The sequence below is a fragment of the Felis catus genome, chromosome B4 (genome assembly GCF_018350175.1).
Source record: "Felis catus isolate Fca126 chromosome B4, F.catus_Fca126_mat1.0, whole genome shotgun sequence".
Lineage (NCBI taxonomy): Eukaryota > Metazoa > Chordata > Mammalia > Carnivora > Felidae > Felis > Felis catus.
This window is the reverse complement of record NC_058374.1, coordinates 48,422,337-48,438,459: the sequence shown is the minus strand read 5'-3', so window position 1 is coordinate 48,438,459 and position 16,123 is coordinate 48,422,337. Positions and strand designations below refer to the sequence as shown.

Sequence of the window (16,123 nt, the reverse complement as noted above, 5' to 3'; positions counted from 1 at the left end):
ATCACTACAAATCATGTTTTGTTTTGTCTTTTGTGGGTTTTTTTGTTTTGTTTTTTAGAGAGAGATTGCGAGCAGAGGACAAGAGCAGAGGAGAGAAAGAGAGAGAATCTTAAGCGGGCTGTTTGCTCAGCATGAAGCCCAACATGAGGCTCAATCCCACAATGCTGATATTATGACCTGGGCCAAAATCAAGAGTTGGATGCTCAACTAACTGAGCCACTCAAGCGCCCCTGAATCATGTTGATTTTTAAGATAGATGATAATGATGAGATAGATAGATAGATAGATGATAGATAGATAGATAGATGTATATGTGTCTATATATTAACCAACTGATAGGACCTAGAAGTAGTGACACCCCAATAACTATGAACACTACTACTGTCCAGATAATGAGTTGTAAACACTATTCACAAAAGTTACCAGGGCTTCTTGGAGCAGTGAATGATTTCAAATCTAGAGCAGAAAAAATATAAAATAAGCCTAGAGGACTTTGTGTTGCCAGGAAGTAATGAAATGCTCAGGGGGTTGAAAAAAAGAAGTTGTGGGCAAGTCAAAATGGCACAGCAACCAACATAAAGGAACTCCCAATAGTCAAACCTGCAAGAAATTTAGCACTAAAATAAACAATGAAGATTTTGATTATAACTTAAAGAATAAAGTAAATATCCATGATTCCATACTGCTATAAATAAGTGACTAAATATATAAATAAATGATGGAGAAGAGACAATTCTTCCTTATAAGAGAATCCAATTAATAAATGTAGAAGAAGTGAAGAAAATTAAAAATGACTATGAGAACACCAGAGTAATAATTGTTACAGGCAAGATCTACCAATTAATGCTAAAACTGATGGGTGAAAATTTAAAGAAAAATAGAGTATTTGCATAGTCACAGAGTATCTCCCTTTAAGTATTTATTATTACAAAGGAAAAAATAGTGATCTAAAGTGGAAAAGCCTCAGACCCCACCTTAACCAGATGATTAAGACTAACTTCACCAGTCTTAAGACACATTAACATCATGTACCCCCAGATATGATGCACTGAGAGTCCCATCACATAGACGATATTCTTCCCTAAAGTATAGCTTCAATCTAATCATGAGAAACACATCACACAAACTCAAGCCGAGGGACGTTTTCAGTTCTAGAGGGACATTAATCAGTGCTAGAAAGAAAATTGGAGGGAAGAGTGAAATCCTAAGAAATGTACCTTATAAGAAACTCTTTCTTAGGTTGAAGGACTAAGAAACGAAATATGTTTGAAGTTACAGTGATGACCAACAGAGGCACTGATATCATTGCTAATAGGAGGCAAGAGAACAAGACAGTATTTTAAGTGAGTCAAATTTTCCACCTATGTTAGTAGGAAATCAGATAATGTCTGAGTTGATAAAACAAGAAACAATAGTACAGGCATCCCACACTTCCTGAAAGTTTGAGTTAATGCTACTTGCTTTTACAAAAGACTTCCCATATTACTTCCTGTTTTCACCAAAGGAAACTCAAAGGTTTTCGCTTTTATGAAAAAACCTGTTACCCTCCTAATCCACTTCTGTCTTTCTGAGAGCATCTTTTTAATGACCACATAGCTTTTGTTTTTGTAACTGAAAAAAAAAAATAACAAAAGTAATGTGGGAAAATTCTCCTTTCGTGCCCGAGTCCCATGAATTTTTATTCACCTAGCTGATGACAAACCAGTGTTGGATGATGTATTCTGAAAATAACCTTGTTCCATTAAGTGGTGATGACCATTCCAGAAAGATAAGAATTTCCGCTCTAGGGGTGCCTGAGTGGTTCAGTCGGTTAAGCATCTGACTTCGGCTCAGGTCATGATCTCACCAGTTCGTGAGTCCAAGCCCCGCGTTGGGCTCTCTGCTGTCAGCGCAAAGCCCAGTTCAGATTCTCTGTCTCCCTCTCTCTCTGCCCTACCATGCTCGTGTTCTCTCTTTCTCTCTCTCAAAAATAAATAAACATTAAAAAAAAAAAAGAATTTCCAGTCTAGAATTCATGGAGAATGACTTGTATCTACAGACATAGCACATTGTTTTCACATTTGCTAAAAATGCCATTATCTTTCTCCTGGACTTTTATAGAAAAGAAAGCTTTATGCATGTCCCTACACATACACATATACCATACACTGCAATCCCAGTTCAAATACATTTTATCTTATGCTTTTAAATAGTAGCAATTTAACCTTGTGGAGATTATTCCAATATTGAATTGTTTGATGTGTTAACCCAACACCATGGGTAGATAGGGCTCATGACGGAGACACAAGTGATATGCTCCTGGCTTGTTCTCTGGCAGATTCATGAATCACAATTTACATTTGTTACCAAAAATATGAGTTATCTTCTATATTTCTAAATATGAGTTTACTTCTATATTGCTTTGAAAACGAATAAATCAGATCTTGTAGTTTGTGAAAGAAGGGGTGTTTTGTAAGAGTAGGAATTGCCCAAGAGCCTTCTGCATTCTCTAAAGAGACCCTAGGCTACCCAATCACCCTTTCAGCTTGGGAACAAAAGTAGTACAGAGCAGTATTTCTCATGTGGTAAAAGGACTTTTTTTTTTTTTTTTTCATTTCAAATCGATCTCAGAATACCTTTACGGAACACAAAATCACATGCTTGGATGTTGCGACAATGTTCACTTGCCATAAAAGTTTCTAAACACTCTCAACTTTGTACTTTATGGGGACTGGTAACAAGAGTTCGCAGCCTTTGGGTCAGTCGCTTAAACTCACTGAGTGCTGTGAGGACCAAAGACCTTTTTATAGATGAAAGCTTTGTAAACAGAAGAGAACTATATCCATAGTAATTATTCTTAACTTCTCCAGCCTTTGGTTTCAATCTGACGTGAAGAGAGTTGAATGAAGGGATCTTCAGAGCGTTACCAGAAAGAGAACCGGTTCCAAACTCAGGTTCAGCTGCTCACCACTCGCAGAACAACACTTGAGAGATAAGTGATGGTAGGAAAGGACAGGTTGCTTTGTTCAGGAAGCCAGCAACCTGGGAAAATGGTGGACTAACGTCTCCAGGACCATCTTCTCTGTCCAGGTGAATCCGGAGGGTTTTAGAGGAGAAGGCATGGGGAAAATGGGGCAGGGTAGGGAGCTACCCAGGAGGTGCAGGTACCCAGGTGGTTAGTCGCATGTTGACATGACCCTGAACAGACTTGCTGGCATCTGCAGCAGCTGTTTGTAAGCGTAGGCAGGCCTCATCAGCTGGGAAAGTTTGGTCAGCAGTCTGCAAATCTCGAGGAAAGTAGGTTAGTTCAGCTACAGACCAAGGGACTGAGGTCAGCAAGCAAGGAGTGCATGAGCTCGAAGCAAGTTAGCCCTTAAGACCAGTTACAGTGCTATTACAACAGTACTTCAATGATTCTGTATGTTGATGCACTTGCTCAAACAAAGAAAGAGCGTGGACAGTGTGTCCTTACAGTGCAGCGTTCATAGGATTCCAGGGAACTGGGCATAGAGGGTATTGTGCCTGTCCTGGCCTGTCTCACCATCTGTGGCTCCTCTCCCTGAGGCCTGTGGTGACTGACAGAAAGACATCAGAACAAAGGCTGCTATGTCTGGACATGCACAGGTCCCTCTTGGACAAGAAAGTGAGTCCCGAGCAGCAAGTTGGGCACATGACTCACACTTACCACGGGAGCAAGGACCCCCATAGCCCCGGACCCAGACTTCTCAGGAAAGCCTTCCAGGTCACCCCAGAAAGAGCTTCCTGCCTTGTTGCTTGTGAATGTCTTCCCCTGTGAGAAAGCCCTTTTAACCAGTCATGTTCTCAGTTACAGGGAAGAAAGTCTATTCAAACCAGTTAAAAAGAAAGGAGTTTATTAGGAGACTTTCCTGGTCCCTGAAAAAGCATAAGAAATGAGTTCGGGAGACTGCAGGAATGATACCTGGATTGTCACAACAGAGAACTATTTCAGCAAAACACCACAGTGTCCTGTTGCCCGCCCCCTATGCCCTCAAGGACTGATGGCCAGAAGCCCCACTCCTGTTGTCCCGACAGACCAGAGGTCTCTGCCATGTGCACATCAAAACTACCATCTCCCCAAACATGGCCACCCCTTCAAATTGCTCCCAGATTATCTGCTTCATTTGCATGTGTGCATGCCATATGCCACCACCAACTGGTCTGTGAGCGCCCCAGTGAGAAGAAAACTGGTATGGGGAAGAAAATGAACAAAAACAAAAAACTATGGGGCGCCTGGGTGGCTCAGTGGGTTAAGTGTCCAACTTCAGCTCAGGTCATGATCTCACAGTCCATGAGTTTGAGCCCCGCCTCAGGCTCTGTGCTGATGCCTCGGAGCCTGGAGCCTGCTTCCGATTCTGTGTCTCCGGCTCTCTCTACCCCTCCCCCACTTATGCTTGGTCTCTCTCTCAAAAATATATAAAACATGAAATAAAAATAATAATTTAGTAATTAGTAATAATAAAAGAACAATTTAATAAATAATAATGTAATAATCATAATTTAATAAGAATAACAAGTCATAATTTAATTTAGTAGTGGGGTCTTCTGTTCTCAAATCTCTCCCACATTCTTCACTTATGCTTTGAGATTCACCTCAGATACCACCTCCTCTTGAAGGACTCCTTGACCTCCCCCTTTCCTTCCATGTTTTGAAACTATGTTTTGGGGTTTAGGGCAGGGCACCCCACAATACGGTACTTTGGCATATTGATTATTTTGAATTCAAGTTACTTGAGAAACAGCCAGTGCAAGAAGGACACCCTGGCCCTCCTGTCTGTCCCCCGCTCCTTTCTGCCTCGAGAAGTTGAGAGACATCCTTATCGCCAGAGATAGGGAGTTCAAGGCCAAGAGGGTTGTGTAAACAACATCTGCTTAGTGTCTTCATTAATTATTATCCAAGCTAAAGTTTTTGTCTTGTAGTTCTTTACCAGTTTATTGTTGCTTTGTCTACAAGGCATATAAACATCTTGTTTTGGTCACTTCCTGGGTGTTGTATCTTTGAGGCCCCATACATACAGAATTAAATTTGTTTTTTCCCTTGTGAACCTGTTTTGTGTTCGTTTAATTACTAAGGGTAGAAGGAAAGTTTCTCTGACATGTGCTTAGCGTCCATCATCTGTGCCCCCCAAACACCTGTGCTTACCTGTATCATTGCACTTACCACACTGTTGTAATGAACTGTTTACTTTCTAGGTGCATTCGGACCATGAACTCAAAGGCAGGGACCATGGTTCATTCATCTCTGCATCACAGAGCCTAGCCTGGAATACGGTAGGCACTTCACACGTATTTGGTGAAATGAAACTCTGGTGTAGTAGATTTGATTTTTAACTATCCTTTGGCTTACAGTGAATGGAGATTTGTCAGGATGGTTTGAGCAGGAGTCCCAAACCAGAGAAAACTCTGTCTCCCCCCGTCCATTTACCCCAGGGGACAGCACACTGGTTGAGGGTCAGCGGCATCAGCAAAGATGTGGGGTTGTCTCTCTGTTGAGGGAGCCCCAAACAAAAGACTCTGGCAGTCCTTTTGACTCTGGGGTCAAGTGAACCTGAGGGAGAAGTGCTGGATACTGAATCAGAAAGTATCTTTAAGGCTTCTTTCTCCTCCACTTCCTCCTGAAGGAGGCCTCCCCAGAGGCACCGAAAGTAGATGGCTGGCCAAAACTTTAGAGACCTGGGAATGAAGGAACCAGGGCTAGGAATGATAGTGGTAAAGAGCATGACTGCCTGGGTCCTTGCCTATGCCCCCCTCCAGAGACTGCGTTGCACAGGCCAGGCACCAAGGCTGGTGTGGTGAGGGTGGCTTTCCCTGTGAGCCTTTGTAATTGCCTCTGGTCAGGCTTGAAAAAATCGCACATATGTGTTTAACCAGGATCCCACCTCCTCCATATTAGAAGCCAAAACGCAGAAACAATGAACCAGAGGTTCCGCTCTGCTGTTGTGGCCCCGCCACTGGCCAGGATTCCTGAGGGAGGCACGTAGAGCTGACATCCTCCAAAGACATCCTCCAATGACAAGTTCCTAAGAGAAGGGTCCAAAGCTGTGGATCTACTAAAGTGAAGCAGGAATGCACACTCTTGTAGTAAATTAGGAAAGGCCAACAAAACTATGACCTACTAGTTCTCTATACCCTGGAAAAATTGGTGCTGTTCTTTTGTTAAAAGCAATAAACGAAAAATAAAACAAAAGTCAACATGTGAGTTTTGTCTTCCCAACACCAAATTTGTGGTGTCTTTTCTAACACCCACAACCAATTCTCTGACACTAGCTGGGTGACCAATTCAATTAATTCAGTGTTGACCTTAGCTACCCAGGGTTAACACCAACCTGACAAGTCAAAGGCTCAGTCCCACAGGACTGTCCTCACTCCAGGCACCAGTCACAAGCCCCACAGGGCCGCCCAGACTTCTGACAGACACGCCATAAATCGGGGCTCCCACAACCCCTTCCTCAGTTTCCATAATTTTCCAGAAAGACTCACAGAACTCAGAAAGACACTTTACTTAATGATTACCGGTTTATTGTACAGGATACAACTCAGGAACAGCCCAGTGCAGGAGAGGCATAGGGCAAGCTCTGGGGGCTGGGGCACACGGGCATACCTTCCATGCCTCCCCAGATGTGCCACCTTCATGGCACTTTGATGTGCTCACCAACTCAGAAGCTCTCAAAACCCCATTGTTTAGGGATTTTTGTGGAGGTCTTGTTATGTAGACATGGTTGATTGAATCATTAGTCATTGGTCTAATCTCTGGCGCCTCTCAGCTCACCAGAGGTTGGGGGCAGGTCTGTAAATTCTAACCATCTAAGCCCATGGTCGGTTTTTCGGGCATAAAGCCCTCATCTTAACATGGTCTAGAAGCCATCTCATTAGCATACAAAACACACTCTTAGCACTCAGGAAATTCTCAGGGTTTCTCAGGAAACTCTCAGGTCAGGAACAGGGCCAAAGACCAAATGTATTTTTTATACCGGTGTCAGGTTTGCTGAAGGTGGACAGGTTGGGAATAGCATGAGAGGCCAGCTCCTCACTTGCAGCTTCCAGAAACTGCTGTCTTCAATTCATGCTCAATACAGGGCAGCTACTGTTGTTAGTAGTATGTATATTCATTCTTTACAATTGGTGTTCATTGAATACTATATTGATTCCTGGGGCTGCTTGTAAGAAATAACCACAACTCAGTGGCTTAAAGTAATCCAAATCTGTTCTCTCACAGTTCTGGAGTCCAGAAAGATGAAATCAAGGTGTTGGCAGGGCGTGCCCCCTCTGAAGCCTCTAAGGGAGAATCCTTCCTTATCTCTTCCAGCTTCTGGTGGACTCCATGGCTTTAACTCCTGCCTCTATATTTACATGGCCTTCTTCTCCTCTTTCCATGTCTATCCCCTCAGTGTCTCATATAAGGAGCCCTTGTTATTGGATGGAGGGCTCGCTCAGAGAATCCAGAATGATCTCATATGGAGACCTTGAATTACTTCTGCAAAGATTCGTTTGCCAAATGACATGAATGTCAACCTACTAAGACACATTCTGCTCAACTCATGTACTCTCTAAAGGGAGACACAAAGCTTCCTCTGTTGCTTTTTCATTCCCAAGGCAGGGAGGTTTAAACACAGGTCTGGGTGAAAGCCAGTGAGTAACTAGAGCTTCCCTGCAGAAGAAGTGAATGCAGGTTCTTATTCTTTTCTTCCTCTCTTTATTCTCTTGTTGAGACTTCTGTGGCCAGGAAGGCCCAGAGGAAAAGGGTAAAACCCACAGAAAAGAACCACACTGCTAGCTGCTGGAAACAGGAACTTCTTCGGCTTTAGGGGAGAAGGGCAAGAGAAATTGATTCCTAAGTCCAGCTCAACTAAAAAAAAGAGTGGCAGACTCTCTCCCTCTCTTAAAAATAAATAAAAATATTAAAAGAACCAAAAAAAAAAAAAAAAAAGGAGGCACCTGGGTGTCTCAGTCGGTTAAGTGTCCACCTTTGGCTCAGGTCATGATCTCGTGGTTTGCGAGTTTGAGCCCCACGTTGGGTTCTGTGCTGACAGCTCAGAGCCTGGATCCTGCTTTGGAGTCTGTGTCTCCCTCTCTTTCCACCCCTTCCCCACTAGTGCGCTCTCTCTCTCTCTCTCTCTCTCTCTCTCTCTCTCTCTCTCTCTCAAAAATAAATAAAAATATTTTTTGGATAAATTAATTTAAAAAAAATTTTTAAAGAGTGGCAGATCAGGTAGAAATTCGAGCATTTCTGTGGCATACTACCAACACTCTCTCATAAATCCTTACAGTGATAACACATTTTGTAACAGAAAACTATGGCTCCGAGGACTTAACACAACCTGCCACTACTAATTGGTGGAGACAGGATTTTAAAACCATGTCTGCCTGCCTGCCTGCGAAGTCTCTATTCTTTCTGTCATGTCCAGCAGGGGAATCAAATAGCAGACTTCAAAAAATGGCTACACTCTGCAGAAGTAGCCATCTATGGTATCATTAGTGAAAACCTCCTAACCACCAGAGTTCTAAAACTATAGAATAATCATTTCCCTTTTTTCCAGAGATCCACAGAACTAGTAAGACCTTTTTCTGACTCATCCATTTCTGTCTGTGACCCCAGCTTTCTTCTACTCTCCTATGTTTATTAAACACCTGCTAGGTGCTAGGGACATCCTTTAATTTAGCCCACAACTTCTGAAGTAACTATTATCTCTGTTTTACAGACTCTGTTGCAATAAAAATGAGCAATTTGCCTACCATTACATAGCTACTAAAAGTCAAGGCCAGTATTGAGATAGAAGTTGGTCAGACCCCAAAGCCAATGATGCAATTGGAACCTTGGGGTTATTATTTACTTTCTCTTCTCAATACTACTTATTTGGTATTTGTATTTATTTATTTATTTTTAAATATTTATTCATTTTTGAGAGAGAGAGAGAGCATGAGCAGGGGAGGGGCAGTGGCAGAGGGGGTGGGGGGAGACAGAGGATCCGAAGCAGGCTCTACACTGACCCCAGCAAGCCCAATGTGGGGCTCCAACTCACAAACTGTGAGATCATGACCTGAGCCAAAGTCGGACACTCAACCAACTGAGCCACCCAGGCACCCCTGTATTTATTTTTTAGTCATATTGGAAATATGTCTACACTTAGTCATCATTGGCTAATCCCAAGGTGTCTTATGCTTCTTTACCTTCTGTCACTCGGACATAGATAGAGATAAATATCTTCTCTACTCATCTGGGCTGGATATCTTTTTTCTGCTCCCCAGATCTAGTCTTCACCCATCTCTATTCAGCTCTGTGTCCCCAGGAATCAGGAATTCAGCAAATAGACCCCTTTCAATTCTGGTTACCAGTTGAGTTTGGCCAATGGGGAACTCCAGCAGAAGGTTAGAAGGAGGGAGGAGAGCAGAGGCAACTTAATGGCCATATGACATGTGTTATCACACCAGGTACCATGTTAGCAAGTCCTCATGCTTGAAATCTTTAATAATTTTTGAGTAAGGAGCTCTGTATCTTCACTTTGTATTGGGTTCTGTATTGGGGCCAGTTTTCCTGTTGAGAAAGGGTGGAAAATGTCCAGGATACAACCCTATTCACTGGCACTCCTAAACTCCTTCCAAGTGAGTCATAAGACACCCAGACAACGAGAAGAAAATTACAACAGTCATATATTGTCAAACAACTTCTCACTGAAACCAGAATCCAACGGGGTAATTGGCCCTTAAAAATATAACAAAGTAAGGGGCACCTGGGTGGCTCAGTTGATTAAATGTCCGACTTCAGCTCAGGTCATGATCTCACAGCTCATGAGTTTGAGCCCCGCATTGGGCTCTGTGCTGACAGCTCAGAGCCTGGAGCCTGCTTGGGATTCCGTGTCTCCCTCTCTCTGCCCCTCTTCCACTTGAGCTCTGTCTGTCTGTCTCTCTCTCTCTCAAAAATAAACATTAAAAATATATATAACAAAGTAATGGGTATTGAGTTCTATTTCATAAATGAACATAAATAAGATAGAAAAGAAACATGCTATGGCCTAAGTAACATGCCTAGTGTGCAGTGAGAGCCCCACCCCACAGCCTCCCTGAGGCAAGCAGAGGCATAAACAATGAATGGCTGGATCCCACAAGATGTGAGTAGTATTTTCAGTATCACTGAGTTCTAAGTATTTTCAAAGTTTGCTTATTATTTCTTCTGCCGCCCATGAGTTATTAAATGTGTGTTTTTAAAATTCTTAAATGTTTGGGGGAGGTTGTCATTACCTGTTTGTTACTGAAACTTATTTAATGCCATCATATGTCTATACTGTCAATTCTCTGCAAGATATTGTTGGAGGAGGTCAGCAAGAGGACGTGACTGCAGGTTGACCCGTGAGCTGGACCCGGCAGTCGGAGGCTCCTCGCCTCCAATCCTGTCCTTGGAATATACACTCCGCTGGCCTTCCCCACTTCCAGAGGCTTCCCCAAGGACACGGCCTTGAGATAGGTAGTGATGAGAACACCTGCATGGTGTACATGACTGAGCCCAGGTAAAGCCTCCATATAAACTTCTAAGATCTAACCGGTGGTGTGGGGATTAACTTGCCCCTCAGGACAAGCCTCATATGTAAGCTCCCTTGTTTATTAAACCTGCCGCCCACCGACCTGGAGTGGCCTGCCTCTTTCTCTGGTTTCCCCTTTCTTTCTGCTTGCAAGGCCAGTTTCAGATTTCACCTGGGAAGTTGACGGGGTTGTGAACTAACTGTTGAGCCAGCCAGGACGCTAAAGAAATGGGTCTTGGGAGAGAGGCATTCTACAGAACAATCCTGAGTTGGCCATCAATTTCTGCGTGCGGGGCATGGGGTCCCATGGATTAGAGGCTTGTGGACCACACGTGAGTATGGGGACACCTCAAAAACGCTGGTTGTCTTAATGCACTTGTTTGAGAAACTGCATGTAGCTCACTGGGGGCAAAGAGAATCCCTCGGGAGGTGAGCAGAGTGAAGAGCAGGATGTGGTGACTAACAGTGAAGCGGATGTACTGTCCCCTGCCTTCGAACCCCAAACACAAAGGAAAGCAAAAGCCCAGCAACAGCAACCCCAGCCCCCAAGGAGCCCCCAGTTCAGGAAACATTCATGAAGAGAGAAGATAAGCTTATTGGGATAAGCTTATTGGGATAGCTGCCAAGTTCCTGAAAAAACCCCGGGAAAGTATCCAGGTGTGGCTAGCGCAGTTATGAGATGCAGGGGCCATGGGATTTCTCTGACTGGGCAGGAGGCAGAGAAAATGAGCAACATCAACCACATTCACTGCTCTCTGGCAGCACATGCATGGTACTCAGGGGTTCAAGGTACTCACTCCCTTGTTGATTGGGTTATTCTAGCCTGCAGGGAAGCTCAGCCCAATGAGGAGGCCTCTTTGGGCACCAGGGACCCTGGAAATCTCTACAGGAAGTACAAGAAGTTCTTAGAACTTCCTCTTTCTCTTCCGGTCCCAGGTGCTTCGGGAGTTCCAGGCTTCAGTATAGAAATTGCCCAATGCAAGAACCACACCACACACAACCAGTCACAAAAATTGCGCAGAAGTGAAGAAACCCCAGTCATAAAGATATGAATATCCCTGTCTCTTTTTTTTAATGTTTATTTATTTTTGAGAGAGAGTTGAGCCGGGGAGGGGAAGAGAGGGAGACACAGAATCTGAAACAGGCTCCAGGCTCTGAGCTATCAGCACAGAGCCCAACGTGGGGCTCGAACTCACAGACCACGAGATCATGACCTGAGCCAAACTCAAACATTTAACCAACTGAGCCACCTAGGTGCCCCAAAGATATGAATCTCTTAAGGGGGTGGACCCCAAGTTCCTGAGGAACATGTGCTTTGCCAGAAAGCACAACAAGAAGGGCTAAAGGAGATGGAGGCCAGTAATGCCAAGGCCATGGCTGTATGTGCTGAGGCTATCAATGCCCTTGACAAGTCTGTGATCCCAAAGGTTGGCAGCCGCAAGCTCAATCAACTTGCTTACATCACTCACCCCATGCTCTGGAAATGTGCTCATGCCTGTAATGCCAAGTGTCTCAGGCTCTGCCAACCAAAGGCCAAGGCCAAGATTCAAACCAAGGCCCAGGTTGTGGCTCTGGCCCCAGATGTGGCTGGAGGTGCTGGGTCCCTGATAAAGGCTCTAATATGGAGGCTTCTGTCTGCCAGTGTGAGGACAGAAGACTGGTGTTACCCTGGGCTTCTATCTGCAGGGGCTGGTATCTTTCTGTGCTAGTTGCACAAATAAACCTGAGGCAGGATCTGTTGAAAAAGAAAAAGAAAAGAAAATTCTTAGAGAATTGGAAATGAAACAGACCATCATCTATGCCCCTGTCTTTGAAGGCCCTAATCAGAACCACATGCATTGCAGGAATGAAAACTAAGATTCTCTAGTCTGCTCCAGCACCCAGTATGGGATGCTGATGTCCGTGCTGAGCCCAGTCGTGGGACAGACGTTTATGATGTTGGCTGATTCATTGCTGATCTGAAGGGGACTGACAAATGCCAGGAATGAGGATGGGCTGTGGAAAAGACCGGAAACAGAGAGGGAGCTGGAAGAGCCAAAAGGCTGTAAAGGATCCTATGAAAGTAACCTGAATGAAATGTGGTTTGACCTCACTGCTGCAGGGATCCCATCTGAACAGATAGACCAACAGCCCAATGCTGTGTTGGTTGTTGTATGGGAAGCCTTAAAGCCTGAACAATTCAGACCTGCCACATCTGCCTCTACCATCCCTGATGCCCCACCTGCTCCAACAGAGGCCTTAGGAATACAGTCTTATTTACGGTGGGTGCCTCCCAATGCCCTGGGCATAGGATGCAAGCCAAGATTACCTCCAGGTGAGGGTCAGTAGAGGTGACCAGAAGCCTTGTATAGAGCTCACTATTCACTGGTCCTCCAGAAGTAAACAAAGGGTAAACTCTGGTAGACCCTGGAGCTGAATGTACTCTAATACATGGTAACCATCAGAAGTTTCCTGGCCCCTCACACCATTGATAATTAAGGAGGGCAAATAGTTATGGTCAGAAAGGTCTTTTTGACACTGCAATTGGGTGTTCTCCACCCCTGCCCAAGAACATGAGATTTTTACCTCCCCAATACCAGAGAACATATTGGGCATTCATACCCTCCAAAGTCAATCTGCAAACCTGTATTGCTGAATTCCACCTGTAGTTACAGTAATCAAATAAGTGCTGACAGGAAATGCCAGCTGGGAACTGGTAAGCCTGCCACCCCCATAAGGGGTGGTAACAGTCAAACAATATAAGTTCCCTGGGGGCATAAGGAGATAAGAGAAACTTATCCAGGAACTGTTCAGAGTGGGTATCATACTTCCTGCCCATCATGCTTTCCATAGCCCAGTAAGATCTGTAAGTAAGCTTCATGGCAGATGACAGCGGAATACTGAGAATTGAACAAAATAGTGCCCCCCATCCATGCAGCTGTTCCCAACATTGCCACCATCGTAGATACCTTGGCCAGGGTCCTAGAGTGTATCATGCTATGCTGCACTTAGCAAATGTCTTTTTCAGAAACCCCCTGGCACCTGAGTCACAAGATTAATCTGCCTTCACATGGCAGTGGGGGGGAGGGGGGGGCAGGGAACAACAATGGACCTTTCAAGGGCTTCTCCAAGTAACCCAAGATCTGTCACTATTCTCTTTCCCCTCATCAGTACAATGGGCCCACGACATTGACGATATAATATTAACGTGCAAAGATATGCTTGTTGCAGGACACCTTGCAGGTGATACACTTACAAGGGAGAGAATAGACAGTGAACCTACAGAAGATTCAAGGCCCAGGCACTACCATAAAGTCTTGGGAGTCATTTGGTCAGGTAAGACACGTGTTGTCTCGGAAGCTGTGATCGCTAGGTTGTTAGCCCATCCAATCCCTTTAAGTGTGAAAGAAGTACAAGCCTTTGTAGGGATTTGGTGGTTGTAGAGAACGTTCATTCCCCACTTGACACAGTGCCTCTATTCCTTATCCTGCCTAGAAAAGAAAGGGAATCAAAGCAGCCAGCACCTTTGAGAAGACAAAAGTACTAGTGAAGCAGATGAAAGCTCTGGGCATCTCCAAAGCAGGGCCAGCATTTGAGTTCGATGTGTCTGTGACTCCAGAAGGGCTGGGTCAGGCACTGTGACAGAGACAACAGAAAGACAGAGTGCCTCTGGAATTTTGGTCCTAGCACAAGAAGGGGGTAGAACCCCGATATACCGCCCTAGAGCCCTAGCAACTGACTCTTCCGTAGATACAGGAGATTGGGTGCACAGAAAGACTGGCCGCCATTGCACCCAGGCAGGATGACATGTTGCTACAGACTCTGGATTGCCCTTGAAATAAAGTGAGTTGGTTTAATGCAGCAACAGCATGTCCTGTGTGTTCTACACAGTGTCCAAGGCAACCACCAAAGGAGTCTGGGACCAGCCGCCGGAGTTCCTAACCGGTGAGAGATTGATTATATTGGCACTTGCTCCTCTGATCATTCATGCCCACATTATGATCATCCCATGCAAGATAAATATTTTTGGTGCTGGCTGTGCCAGTGGGAGGGGCACTTAAAATTCCTCTACTAAAAATAGTCCCTTCCAGTTTTTAGCCCAAATTCCTCAGCACCATTGCCCTTCTTATACTCTTCTGAGTGGTCCCCCTTTCCACTCTCCTCCACAGTGTTTCCTGTGGTCTTAACTTGTTGATATCAAATGTCATCCAAGCTATACCAATAACTGTTGTTCTAGGGAGTATGGAAGACCTTCAGTCTTTTTTCTAACTAATTTTTAATGAATTTTGTAACTAACTCTAACTAATTTTTAATTAACTTTTTCTATCAATAAGGTAGTAGCTACCTGATTGCATAAGTAGCTCATCTTTGTTTGGGATAATTTTGAAATCATAGATAAGGCACAAAGAAAAGAAAGAACACTCATGTTTCCATAGAAGTTTCTTTATATAGGAAAGCCACTCATAATGTTTTATGTATACTTTAATACCTTGTTTCTATGCATAATACCTAATTATTTTACTTAAGTGGATAATATGAATAATACTCTGAATTTATGTTAATATAATTTATCTGGCTCTCACAGATTCAGAGATATTCCACTCTCATAGCCACAGTGCACTAATTATTTATTTATTTATTTATTTATTTAAATGTTTATTTATTTATTTTGAGAGAGAGACAAAGACAGCATGAGCTGGGAAGGCGCAGGGAGAGAGAGAGAGAGAGAGAGAGAGAGAGAGAGAGAGAGAGAGAATCCCAAGCAGGCTCCACACTGCCAGTGCAGAGCCTGATATGGGGCTCAAACTCACAAACCAACCGTGGGATCGTGACCTGAGCTGAAGTCAAGAGTGGGGTGTTAACCAACTGAACCACCCAGGTGCCCCAATAGTGCACTGATGATTTAGCACGTGTGCTCTCCCATGGTAATTTCTTTCCCCTGAAGCCTTAGCATGACTTCAGTTCATGGCACTGCCTGAATATGCGCTGTTTGTGCCTATTCCAGAATGCATTCTCACCACACGCTTATCAGCCTAAGACCTGCCTCTGTGTCCAGATCTCATCTTTCAAATAACCAACAGTGAGAATTTGTGAATATATGAAACCAAATAGACTAAGTTTTTGAACAATCAGAACAGGAAATTGAGCTCATGTTGCTCAGACCCTTATGTGAACCAGACAGGTGCCCACTAGCTAACTCCTTTGTTCTGATTTCAGGATCTCAGGAGACAAGTATTTAGCATGTCTGTATGGAGGAAACGTACCACTCATGACAGGGTGAGTATTTCAGTTCGTGCAAATTTCATATTTCTTATTGTTAGTGAATGCATTGTAGCTTATAAATTTATCTCTTATTTTTTTATTAATTTTTAAATGTTTATTCATTTTTTTCTTCTTTTGTTTTTTATTTTTTTATTATTTTTAATTTTTAATTTTTTAAAATTTACATCCAAATTAGTTAGCATATAGTGCAACAATGATTTCAGAAGTAGATTCCTTAGTGCCCCTTACCCATTAAGGTGCCCTTTACCCATCCCCCCCTCCCACAACCCTTCCAGTAAACCTCTGTTTGTTCCCCATATTTATGAGTCTCTTCTGTTTTGTCCCCCTCCCTGTTTTTATATTATTTTTGT

General features: G+C 43.8%; 1 protein-coding gene and 1 long non-coding RNA gene across 5 annotated transcripts in view; one reads left to right on the top strand and one right to left on the bottom strand.

Annotated features, from left to right (window-relative positions):
- Positions 1-10,774: 10,774 nt before the first annotated feature.
- The window catches only part of LOC109501468, a 31,600-nt gene continuing 26,251 nt past the window's right edge, over positions 10,775-16,123 (bottom strand). For 3 of the 4 annotated variants that reach the window (XR_006600556.1, XR_006600555.1, XR_006600558.1), the window contains 2 exons: positions 14,015-14,126; positions 10,776-12,246 (listed from right to left, as the gene is read on the bottom strand). This is a non-coding gene — a long non-coding RNA (uncharacterized LOC109501468). Of the gene's footprint in view, positions 12,247-14,014; positions 14,127-16,123 lie in introns of all 4 variants that reach the window. The other variant, XR_006600557.1, reaches the window with a different exon arrangement.
- PLBD1 (phospholipase B domain containing 1) overlaps positions 15,708-16,123 on the top strand; it is an 81,511-nt gene continuing 81,095 nt past the window's right edge. The window contains exon 1 of the mRNA XM_045061426.1: positions 15,708-15,767. The gene's annotated coding sequence lies outside the window, so the exon portion shown is untranslated. The remainder of the gene's footprint in view (positions 15,768-16,123) is intronic.